This window comes from Macaca nemestrina, chromosome 7 (genome assembly GCF_043159975.1).
Source record: "Macaca nemestrina isolate mMacNem1 chromosome 7, mMacNem.hap1, whole genome shotgun sequence".
Taxonomy (NCBI): Eukaryota; Metazoa; Chordata; class Mammalia; order Primates; family Cercopithecidae; genus Macaca; species Macaca nemestrina.
The window spans coordinates 143,386,324-143,399,115 of NC_092131.1; the positions used below are offsets into that span (position 1 = coordinate 143,386,324).

Below are 12,792 nucleotides of genomic sequence, written 5' to 3' on the forward strand. Positions count from 1 at the left end.
AAAAAATACATCAAAATGATTCTTTTAAAATTCAGTTTTTCTTTTTTTTTTGAGACAGAGCTTCACTCTTGTTACCCAGGCTGGAGTGCAATGGCATGATCTCGGCTCACTGCAACCTTGGCCTCCCAGGTTCAAGCAGTTCTTCTGTCAGCCTCCCAAGTAGCTGGGATTACAGGCGTGGCCATTTATATTTTTAGTAGAGATGGGGTTTCTCCATGTTGGTCAGGCTGGTCTCCAACTCCCGACTTCAGGTGATCTGCCCACCTCGGCCTCCCAAAGTGCTGGGATTACAGGCGTGAGCCACCACGCCTGACCTAAAATTCAGTCTTTCTTAGTTGAATTGTATTATGTTTGGCTATCATGACAGAAAATGTGGTGCCATCTTTGATTTTTACGCTAGTTTACTGATTATTATCTCATAGATAAGTCTTGCTGATATTATATACCCCTTTCCTTAATTCCCTTTGGGGCCACTCCTGAGTCCTTATCTCCTTACCACTAGAGTGTAGCAGCATTCTAATTATTCTCCAGCCTATGATCTCTTCCTTATCTTATTCTGCATAAACCTACAAGAGCTATAGTTCAAACATCTTGGCTTTGTTATGTTGATGATGCTATGGAAAATAAACTGATCGTTCTTTATTGTTAGCTGCGTCAAAATTAGCTCAGACCAGAAGATTGCACAAGTACAGGGCATATATACTTTTACTACTCCTCTTTTAGCCTTCTATTCAAGATATGTGAGAAAATTCTGAGTTAAAAATCAAAGGTTTCCATGTAACTCAAATTGCCCTGGCTCTGGCCTTCAACTGCTTGCAGAAACTCCAGCCTCCTGCAAAGAACATCCCCGACTCAATTATTTCTGAGAGCCCCCATGGGGAGTCCCACACCTGTTTAGAAATAAGTCCAATCCTATGATATTCCACCAGGTGCTGCTTCTACTCCATGCTGCTTTACCAGATGCCCATCTGTCCTGGTAATGTTAAAAATACTTGATGGTGAATGGAGGGAAATAATTTTCTCTTCCCTCTTATTATAGCCCTAATGTGCGACAGTATTAATGAAACAGTTCTCTCAGTTTTACTTATGTAGTCCTTTATGTAGTCCTTTTTCAAAGTGAGGGCAAAATGTGATTCCAGGTAGGTTGCACCAGAAGTGAACGTAAGAAATATATAACATCTTCAACTTAGAATCCCTGCTTCCCTAGTCTTATGGCCAATGGTTAAAATTTTGTCATTGGATCACGTATATTATGCCTGCCTCATTCTTTCCTTAGAACTTTTCTCAGAAATACTTCTGCCCTGCCAGCCCACCAGTTTGTCAGACATCTGTCAACTCTAGTTCTCAAAGTATGGTTTTTGGGTTGGTAGTATCAGTATCACCTGGGAACTACTTAAAAATGAAAATTCTCGAGCCCTACTCCAGATCTACAGAATCAGGAGCTGTGTGTTTTTTTTTGTTTTTGTTTTTTGTTTGTTTTTGAGACGGAGTCTCGCTGTGTCGCCCAGGTTGGAGTGCCGTGGCCGGATCTCAGCTCACTGCAAGCTCCGCCTCCCGGGTTCACGCCATTCTCCTGCCTCAGCCTCCGGAGTAGCTGGGACTACAGGCGCCCGCCACCTCGCCCGGCTAGTTTTTTGTATTTTTTAGTAGAGACGGGGTTTCACCGTGTTAGCCAGGATGGTCTCGATCTCCTGACCTCGTGATCCACCCGTCTCGGCCTCCCAAAGTGCTGGGATTACAGGCTTGAGCCACCGCGCCCTGCCAGAGCTGTGTGTTTTAACAAGACCTCTGGGTGATTGTGATCTTTGATAAAGTTTGAGAATTACTACTCTAGCATTGGGGGAAGCAACCCCTTCTGACTTACGTGACAAATAAATAAACCTGAGCAAGAGACAGCGAGAGGCTTCTAAATTCACCCTCCATATTCACTGTTATTTTTCATTACTCTTCTGGAACTATGCAATCCTCCAGAACTATGCAATGCTCTTTTGGCTGTGTTTTTCTATACACTTTTCCTTGAGAGGGGTGTGTGTGTGTGTGTGTGTGTGTGTGTGTGTGTGTGTGTAGATAGACAGATATACTTTCAAAGTAATGTCTAAGACTATATTTATCATTCTGACGTCAAATTGTTTTTGGTTCTTGTCTGTCTCATGTTTTTTTTTTCATATTAGTATCATTCTCTCAGTCAGTCAAGTGGTTCTGTTTTATTTTTCTCACAGTCAAGAAGTCCTATTTTGAATTTGAAAGGTTTCATTCTTTCGCCCAGACTGGAGTGCAGTGGCACAATCAGAGATCACTATAGCCTTGAACTCCTGGGTTCAAGCAATCCTCTCACCAGTCTCCTGAGTAGCTAGGACTATAGGCATGTACCACCTCACTTGGCTAAAGAGAATGGGGTCTTGCTATGTTGCCCAGGCTGGTCTCAAACTCCTGACCTCAAACGATCCTCCCCACTCAGCCTCTTACAGTTTTAGGATTACACCACGCCTGGCCTAATTTTGCTTTCTTAAGACAAAACCTAAACATACCCATTTTATAAAAACTAGTAAACCACTGTTTTCTTCAAAGGCTACTACTAAATCAATGGTGTATCTTACAATTGAGGGTATCTTAGAATTGGGGAAATATATCCTCTCTTCTGCTGTTTTTATGTGTTGACACTGACTTTCCAGCAGTACCTGGTCTTTTATTTTCACTACATCCCTTACTATGTTTGTTTAAAACGGCGGTTGCCAAACTTTAGTGTAATTAACTCCCATGTGGGAAGTCTATTAAAATGGGTTTCTAGGCTCTATCCCCAGGAACTCTATTCAACGGAACTGGAGAAAAGCTCTGTAATCTGCAGGGGTTTTTGTTTTTTGTTTGTTTGTTTTTTGAGATGGGGTCTCACTGTGTCACCCAGGCTGGAGTGCAGTGGGGGTATCAGGGCTCACTGCAGTCTTGACCTCCTGGATTTAAGTGTTTCTCCCTCCTCAGCCTCCAGAGGAGCTGAGACCACAAGGGTGCGTCACCATACCTGTCTAATTTTTAAATTATTTGTGGAGATGAGTTCTCTCTATGTTGCCCAGGCTGAGGACTCTGCGGTTTTGATAAGCATCCTAAGTAACTCTAATGCAGTTATTTCATGAGCTATACTTTGAGGAACACTGACCTAGAATGATATCAGGCAAAAACTACTTGCATCGTTGAGAAGTATAGTTTTGTTAATATGCAAACAGTAAGAATTCGGACCCATTTGGTTTATAATCACAATAATGAACCTCATAATTTTCACTGACTGTCTACGATGTGGTGCTTTGGGGCACAAAAGAGAATATGAAGCATAGTCATATGGAGGCAACCCAATGTAGCCAAAAGTGTGATGAATGGAGACTACAAGAACCTGGTCCTGCCACTGACTAATTTTACAAGCTTGGGTAAAAGTAAATTCATAAATTTACTTCAGTTTTCACATTTTGTAAAAGAAACGAAAAAAGGAAGACTATACTTTCAGGGATCATTTCTATAGTTCGTTACTAGAGAAGTTTCTCTGAATGTGTAGAACATCAGAAACCATGAGGAGGAGGCACAGTGTTGTCTCCCGAGCGTGAAGCCGGGTCCTGGTGTTGCTTCGCTGCAACTGCCGTTTGCCGTTGATTATAGTTTTTCTCTTCCTTTGGGAAAGTAAGAGGGAAAGGATGCAGTCTGAGTGGTTCCTATTAAAACAAACAAAGAAAGAAAGAAACAAAAAAACCAGGAGGAAAATAGCTTGGATGATTTTGCTATGTGGTACTGTAGATGAAATGGAACTTATAATAAAGAGTTTATAAATTATAAATATATTTTTAAATATATTCTTATTGCCACTGCTCTCAAGTTGGTTAGGAAGACAAAACGTAAGTGTCTATAATTAAAATAAAAATATGACCCCTATAGGCAGTGCTTAAGGGGTAGTATGAAGTGCCTCTCAGAAAGATAATTAAATAACCAAATCAACAGAATAAATCAGCTTAGCTATTTTTGTTTGTTTGTTTGTTTGTTTTAGATGGAGTTTCGTTCTTATCACCTAGGCTGGAGTGCAATGGTGCGATCTCAGCTCACTGAAACCTCCACCTCTTGGGTTCAAGCAATTCTCCTGCCTCAGCATGCCTGGCTAATTTTTTCTTTCTCTTTTTTTTTTTTTTTTTTTTTTTTTTTTAGACGGAGTCTCACTCTGTCGCCCAGGCTGGAGTGCAGTGGCACGATCTGGGCTCGGCTCACTGCAACCTCCACCTCCTGGGTTCAAGCAATTCTCCTGCCTCAGCCTCCCAAGTAGCTGAGACTACAGGTGCCCACCACTGTACCTGGCTAATTTTTTTCTTTTTTTTTTTTTTCTGAGACAGAGTTTCACTTTTTTGTCCAGGCTGGAGTTCAGTGGCACGGTCTCGGCTCACTACAACCTCCGCCTCCCGGGTTCAAGCAATTCTTCTGCCTCAGCCTCCCGCTTAGCTGGGATTGCGGGTGCCCACCACCACACCGGGCTGATTTTTTTTTTTTTTTTTGGATTTTAGTAGAAACGGAGTTGCACCATGTTGCCCAGGCTGGTCTCGAACTCCTGAGCTCAGGCAATCTGCGCATTTCGGCCTCCCAAAGTGCTAGGATTATAGGCGTGAGCCACCGTGCCCGGCCTAATTTTTTATATTTTTAGTAGAGACCAGGTTTGACCATATTGGCCAGACTGGTCTCAGAACTCCTGACCTCGTGATCTGCCCACCTCGGTCTCCCAAAGTGCTGGGATTACAGGCATGAGCCACCATGCCTGGCCTAATTCTGTGTTTTTAGTAGAAACAGGGTTTCACCATGTTGGCCAGGCTGGTCTGGAACTCCCGACCTCGGGTGATCCACCTGCCTCAGCCTTCGAAAGTGTTGGGATTACAGGCGTGAGCCACTGTACCCGGTCAGCTTAGCTATTTGTAACAGTTACCTTAGAAGACAGGATTTGTTCAGTGTTTAAAAGAAGTGAGAGTAAGGCTGGAAATAGAATCAAAGTCTGAATAAATGCAAAAAAAAAAAAAGTGGTCTAATCAATTATATTATTTCTAAAGAAATCATATAATAACAGGAAGGGAGATAGTGGTCTGCATGGAGTCCAGAGAATATCCCACAGCATAAGGGTTTGCTGAAGTGTGCTTTGATCACCATCTATTGTGGAGGTCCCTGAACATGTGGATGGTCTGGTACCAATCTATTCCCTCGATAGATTCGATTGTGGCATAGTAAGTTGAATAGTTGGATGAATTAGCCAGAAAAATCATTCAGTTAATTTTTTCTTCAGTGATGCCTTACTTACTAAGCCACTTTGAATTATGCTTTAGCTTCTCAACTATTGATAAGACATAATGCATTGACTTGCTAACGTGAATAGCTAACTCATAAAATTATGAGGTGACATTTTAAGACCTAAGTCCCTCAAGAGTTTATCTCCTTGTCATTTGATCAAATCAGGTTGCACTGAGAAAAATCTAGCTTCTGGGTCTTAAAAGCTAACAGGTAGATTCTGTACCATGGCAATGATAATAAGGATGGATTTACCCAGTAATTCAAAAGACTAGACTACAAGATTTGGAGTCAAACAACTTGGGTTAGAAGCCTGGTCTGCCTGTTTCCTCATCTGTTAAATGAAATATATCTACTTCAAAGCATTGTTACAAAGAGTAAATGGAATCATGTATATAAATTTCTTATCAAGGTGCCTGGTACCATGTCAGGAATATTGTTTTGGTAATCTGGAAATCATCGTAATAGGAACAAAATAAATACTTGTCAAATGAATGAACGATTATTATCATCGCCACCCTGTAAGCTTTTGGGGTGCCCTCTGCTTTGCCTCAAACTTTTCTATCTCTGCTCTCTTTAACACTGGGATAATAGAATTTCCAGAAAGTAACACATGATTAATTGCAGATGAGAGATATAAATAATAGGTGTTTCAGGCTAAAATGTGATTGAGATTACTATGGCAAGGGGGATCTAGGAAAAAACTTCAAAGACTATTGTGAACTTGGTCTAGTTTTTTAAATGGGTCATATACTCAAATACTGACAGGGATAACTGGGGTGGGGTTAGATTAGACAAACCCAGACCAAAGAGGGCAGCCTCTACTCAGTTTCTGCCAATTGATTCTGTGCAAGGATCTAGGTTGGCTTGACCTTTCAGTTTCCATGGAAAATCTAGAATCTTGGTTTAACCATGAAACCTTACAATTATTTAATATTGATGAATAATTGAGAAAAAAAATTTTGACCAGACACAGTGGCTCATGCCTATACTTCTAGCACTTTGGGAGGTTGAGGAGGGAGGATCACTTGAGCCCAGGAGTTCAAGACCAGCCTGGACAACATACAGAGATCCTGTCTCTACAAAAAAAAAAAAAAAAAAAAAAATAGCCGAGCATGGCAGTGCATCCCTAATACCTATATTCCCAGCTACTTAAGAGGATGAGGCAGGAGGATCACTTAAGCCCAGGAATTTGAGGCTGTGGTGAGTCCCACTATACTCCAGCCTGGGTGACAGAGCAAGACCCTGTCTTAAAAAAAAAAAAAAAAAGAATGGGGATGATATTTAAAAAAATACAATACAGTTTGATAAAGCTACATTAGAATTATATAAATGGTAGCATTAAGTTTTGTCTAGAGGGGAAGTTTAAAATTTTACAGAAAGGAAGAAGCCTAAGCCATATATTTAACAGTGTCTATTCCTTTACATTTTAAAGGAATGCCTTCTAATTGCTGTAAGTTACAAACACCATATTTCACCGTTCTCCTTTCCCCAGACGTGGATTTTTTTTTTTTTTTTTTTTTGAGACAGGGTCTCACTCTATTGCCAAGGCTGGAGTAAAGTGGTGTGATCACAGCTCACTGCAGTCTCAACCTCCTGCACTCTAGTGATCCTCCCACCTCAGCCTCCCAAGTAGCTGAGACTACAGGCGCGTGGCACCATGCTCGGCTAATTGTTTTATTTTTTGTAGAGACAGGATCTCGTTGGTCAAGCATGGTGTTTCATGCTTGTAATCCCAGCACTTTGGGAGGTTGAGGTGGGCAAATTACTTGAGGTCAGGAGTTCAAGACCAGCCTGGCCAACATGGTGAAACCCTGTCTCTACTAAAAATACAAAAGTTAGCCAGGAATGGTGGTGCATGCTTGTAATCCCAGCTCCTTGGATAGCTGAGGCATGAGAATTGCTTGAACCCAAGACACAGAGGTTGCCTTGAGCCGAGATTTCACCACTGCACTCCAGCCTGGGTGACTAAGTGAGACTCTGTCTCAAACAAACAAACAAACAAACAAACAAACAAAAAAGGCCAGGCATGGTGGCTCATGCCTGTAATCCTAGCACCTTGGGAGGCCGAGGTGGGTGGATTGCTTGAGCTCAGGAGTTCGAGACCAGCCTGGGCAACACGGTGAAACCCCTTCTCCACTAGAATACAAAAAATTAGCCAGGCGTGGCAGCGTGTGCCTGTAATTCTAGCTACGTGGGAGGTTGAGGCAGGAGAATTTCTAGAACCTGGGAGGCAGAGGTTGCAATGAGCCCAGATCGTGCCACTGCACTCCAGCCTGGGCTACAGAGCGAGACTCCATCTCTTAAAAGAAAAAAGAAAAAGAAGACAGGGTATTGTTATATTGCCCAGGCTGGTGTTGAACTCCTGGACTCAAGAAATCCTCCTGTTTTGGCCTCCCAAAGTGCTGAGATTACAGGCATGAGCCCCTGTGCCCAGGCCCAGAAGTAGTTTTTTAAAGTCCTTTTCTTCTCTGATTCTTCTTTTATACAGCAAGTAAAATCCTAACCAAAAAAGTGTCTTAAAATGAATTATTGAAAGGATTCTCTGAGCCTAATTTCATAGAATTTATAGGATAAATGGGAGAAGCATTTCTCCTGGAGGGAATAACAAGTGCAGAGATGTCAAAGAGGGAAGTGATGTGTGTTTGGGAAACCAACTGCAGTTGAACAGCAGCATATTGTGATTAAAGCACACGCTCTTGAGGCAGATCTAACTTTAGGCATTGGTTCTGCCATGCACCAGCTTTCTGACTTTGGGCAAGTTATTTAAGTTTCCATTACCTTACCATTCCTCGAACTCCTGACCTGCTATTACTGTTATTCTAATTTTTGTAACTGCTACTTTTAGAAGATAAAGTAAGAAAGAGCTGGCCATTGGGGACAGCAGACTTTTCATCCTAGAAACATGGCCCAGTTTGTCTAAAACCTTACTGAGAAGGCCCCAACACCACTGATGAACATTGCCATGACTTACTTGAAGACCTGGTTGGCTATATTTTGGCACTGTGCCAAGGTTGAGCTGGTTCCTCCAACTCCTGCTTAGATTCCTAGTTATTCAGAGCTTACAAATAATAGCTAGGCATGGTGGCTCACGCCTATAATCTCAGCACTTTGGGAGGCCGAAGGGGGTCAGATCACTTGAGGTCAGGAGTTCGAGACCAGCCTGGGCAACATGGTGAAACGCCATCTCTACTTAAAACAAAAAAAATAGAAAAATTAGCCAGGCATGCTGGCGTGTGCCTGCAATCCCAGCTACTTGGGAGCCTGAGGCAGGACAATCACTTGAAGTTGGGAGGCGGAGATTGCAGTGGGCAGAGATCATGCCACAGCATTCCAGCCTAGGCGGCAGAGCAAGACTCTGTCTCAAAACAACAACAACAAAAATCACTCAGTAACACTCAAACTGATAGCTTGAAACAGCTCACAGTTAAGGAAGCTATGCTGAATGGTTTGGTGGCCACTGAGGTGTGGATATGATTTCATATCCAAGAATACAAAGGCAAACATGACATCATTGGCTATAATGTTTGAAGACCAATCTTAAACATCTGATTCTATTTCATTTATTTTTTGAGTATTCTTGGACTATGTGTGATCAGACTGCTATGTGTCAAAAAAAAAAAAAAAAAAAAAAAAAGGAGTGGTGAAAGACGAAGCTGGCAAGGAAAACAATGACTAGATCATGAAGATCTTGGTTTTTTTTGTTTTTTTGTTTTTTTTTGAGATGGAGTTTCTCTCTCGTTGCCCAGGCTGGAGTGCAATGGTGCAATCTTGGCTCACTGCAACCTCTGCCTCCTGGGTTCAAGCGATTCTCCTGCCTCAGCCTCCCGAGTAGCTGGGATTACAGGCATGCACCACCATGCCCGGCTAATTTTGTATTTTTAGCAGAGATGGGGTTTCTTCATGTTGGTCAGGATGGTCTCGAATTCCTGACCTCAGGTGATCCACCTGTCTCAGCCTCCCAAAGTGCTGGGATGACAGGTGTAAGCCACTGCGCCTGGCTGAAGGTCTTGTATTTTATCTTGCAGATAAAAGGATCTGTATTTTCAAAAGACTGGCAGGTGGGGAAGGGGTGGGCAGGAGATCAGGCAGTGGGTATGTGAGAGAGGAAGACCAAGGCTTGGGCAGTGGCAGTAAAGGTAGGTAGAGGGACTTCATATGCTGGAGAATAAAGATGACTTGATGATCTATCTACTGGGATGGGAGTTTAGGTAATTGAGTGAATGGTGTTGCCATTAACCAAAATAGGGAATTTAGGAGGAAGAGAGGTTCGGGTAGGTTGATGTAGGGGTTTTTCCAGTTTGGGACATGTTACGGGTATGGCTGTGTAATTTCAGGTAGGAGATGACTAGCAAGAGTTGGATATGTAATAATAACAACATCTAAAATATTTTTATAATAGTAATTGTGTGCTATGCACTGTTCTTAGTACTTTACATCTGTTAATTTATTTGACCCTCATAGCGACACTCTGAGGTAGATACCACTATTTTCCCCATTGCAAAGATTAGGAAACTGTGGCACGGGTGCCTTAACTTACCTAAGGTTAGGTGGCTAGGAAGTTGTGCAACTAGTATATGGGTCTTGGGTTTGGGGGCATAAGAAACGTCCCAAGAAAAAATTATTGGAATACTGTTCCAGGAAACTTGCTGACAATGTGCACAATGTGCTAGGCATTGTCAAGACAGACCCCGGCTTTGTTTCCATGGAGTTTATAGCCTAGTGAGCTGTATACATTTGGGGGTAGTAAAATATCATGCAAGTGAAAATGAGAAGAAAGCTAAGGGTAAAATCTTGAGGATCACTAATACTTATGTGGTAAAGAGAAGAAAAAGTCACAGGAAAAAGATGTAGATGAAACTACGACTAAAAGTAAAGAAGAAAGTCAAGAGTAAATGAAGGTTTATAAACTATTAGAAGAGGGAGTTCTGAGGAGAGAGTGTTTTCTGAAAGGTCCAGTAAGGTAAGGAGTGAAGGTGTCTAGTGGAATTGATCACTAGCAGATCTTTGATGTCTTTGATGGCCCTAGCAAGAGTAGCTTCTTACAAAGCTAGGTGGGAACAAATTGCAGTGGATTAACAAGAAGTTTGAAAGCAAGACCAAAAAGAAGAGAGACTGGAGTAAGGGATATAAGTTAGGAGTTCTGCAGTAATCTAAGCAAGATAAAATATTATAATTAAAGTAAAGCAGTGGTTCAAACTTGTAACACTGGAATACCCTCAGAGTGCTACCCAATCAGAGCAACAGCAATGAGAAGGGGAGCATTAAAAGCAAAAAGACATTTTTAGGGAAGAATCAATATGACTTGGTGACAAAGGAATAATCTAAAATGATGCCCTCCCTGACTTTTCTTTTTTTTTTTTTAAATAGAGACGGGACCTCACTATGTTGTTAAGGCTAGTCTCAAATTCCTGGACTCAAGTGATCCTCCAGCCTTGGCCTTCCAAAATGCTAGGATTTCAAGCGTGAGCCGCTGTGCACAGGCTAAAATGATTCCAGATTTCTGGGATAGTGGTAGTGCCAATATCAGAGATAAGAAGTTAAATATATTGAGTTTAGCATGACAGTGGGACATCCAGCAGGCAGTTTAGTAGAAGTTGGAAATTCACAATGTAATTGTTGAAATGTTTACCAGCATTGGCCTTCAGTCTGTGCAACAAACATTCTCCTCTAGTGTTACCTGTCTATTACACTGTATAATATATGAGCATTTGCTTACAAGGTGAATTTCCCATTACTAAAACTTGAGGATAACTTTTATTATACTGGTAATATCAAAACTGTATTGTTCCTGAGGAACTAATGCTATTAAAATAATTACTGCTTTCAAGTGGATGTTTGAGTGTTCATGCAGTGACCATATATTTATATTTTTTTACTTAATAGTCATATAGCAAGTATTATATGCCAGGTATATTATTACAATTGCTTTACAGATATTAACGAATTTAAATGTAATCATCAAAATAATCTGCTGAGGCAAATATTTTTTCATTGTCATTTTACAAAAGAGATATTGAGGCCAGGTGGAGTGGCTCACACCTGTAATCCCGGCCCTTTGAGGGAGCCAAGGTGGGCAGATCACTTGAGCCCAGGAGTTTGAAACCAGCCTGAGCAACATGGTGAAACCCCATCTCTACAAAAAATACAACAAATTAGCCTGGCATGGGCCCCCCCCCACCTGCAGTCCCAGCTACTTGGGAGGCTGGATCACCTCCGCCCTGGAGGCTGAGGCTACAGTGACCTGTGGTTGCACCACTGCATCCTAGCCTGGGTGACAGAGTGAGTTCCTGTCTAAAAAAAAAAAAAGAAAAAAAATATTGAAGTTAGAAGGCAAAAAAACTTGGCCAAAGTCACATGGTTTATAGATGGCAGAGAGCTAGGAGTCAAACCCAGGCAGTCTGTGATAGTGCAGATGCAGATCTTATACTTTAACATTTCATCAGTTTTCCAAACATTTGCAAAATATCAATAATGAATTAAGTTAAAATAGTAGCCCAAACTTGTAACACTGGAATACCATTCATTATGATGCTGGTATGTAATGCCATTCGTGCTTTGCAAATAAAAAAAATACAGTTTTTCTTTTTTTTTTTGAGACAAGGTCTGTCTGTGTTACGCAGGCTGGAGTACAGTGGTGTGATCGCAGCTCAATGCAACCTGAACCTCCAGGGTTCAAACAGCCCTCCCATTTCGGCGTCCTGAGTACCTGGGACTACAAGTGCATACCACTGCACTGGCTATTTTTTTTATTTTTAATTAATTAATTAATCAATTTTTTTTGAGACAGTCTTGCTCTGTCTCCCAGGCTGGAGTGCAGTGGCGCCATCTCGGCTCACTGCAACTTCCGCCTCCCATGTTCAAGCGATTCTCCTGCCTTAGCCTCCCGAGTACCTGGGATTACTTGCCTCAGCCTCCAGAGTAGCTGGGATTACAGGCACATGCCACCATGCCCGGCTTTTTTTGTTTGTTTGTTTTGAGACCGAGTCTCGCTCTGTCACCCAGGCTGGAGTGCAGTGGTGCGACCTCGGCTCACTGCAAGCTTCGCATCCCGGGTTCATGCCATTCTCCTGCCTCAGCCTCTCGAGTAGCTGGGACTACAGGCGCCCGCCACCACGCCTGACTAATTTTTTTTTTTTTTTGAGACGGAGTCTCACGCTGTTGCCCAGGCTGGAGTGCAGTGGCGCGATCTCGGCTCACTGCAAGCTCCGCCTCCTGGGTTCACGCCATTCTCCTGCCTCAGCCTCCTGAGTAGCTAGGACTACAGGCGCCCGCCACCGCGCCCGGCTAATTTTTTGTATTTTTAGTAGAGACGGGGTTTCACTGTGGTCTCGATCTCCTGACCTTGTGATCCGCCCGCCTCGGCCTCCCAAAGTGCTGGGATTACAGGCTTGAGCCACCGCGCCCGGCCTGCCTGACTAATTTTTGTATTTTTAGTAGAGATGGGGTTTCACCATGTTGGCCAGGCTGGTCTCAAACTCCTGACCTCAAGTGATC

At 42.4% G+C, this 12,792-nt stretch overlaps 1 non-coding gene across 1 annotated transcript; it reads left to right on the plus strand.

The window, feature by feature from the left end:
- The first annotated feature begins 3,477 nt into the window (after positions 1-3,477).
- On the plus strand, positions 3,478-3,693 carry LOC112428715 (small nucleolar RNA U3). The gene has a single exon (XR_003020761.1). It is a non-coding gene; the product is annotated as a small nucleolar RNA U3 (small nucleolar RNA).
- Positions 3,694-12,792: the final 9,099 nt, after the last annotated feature.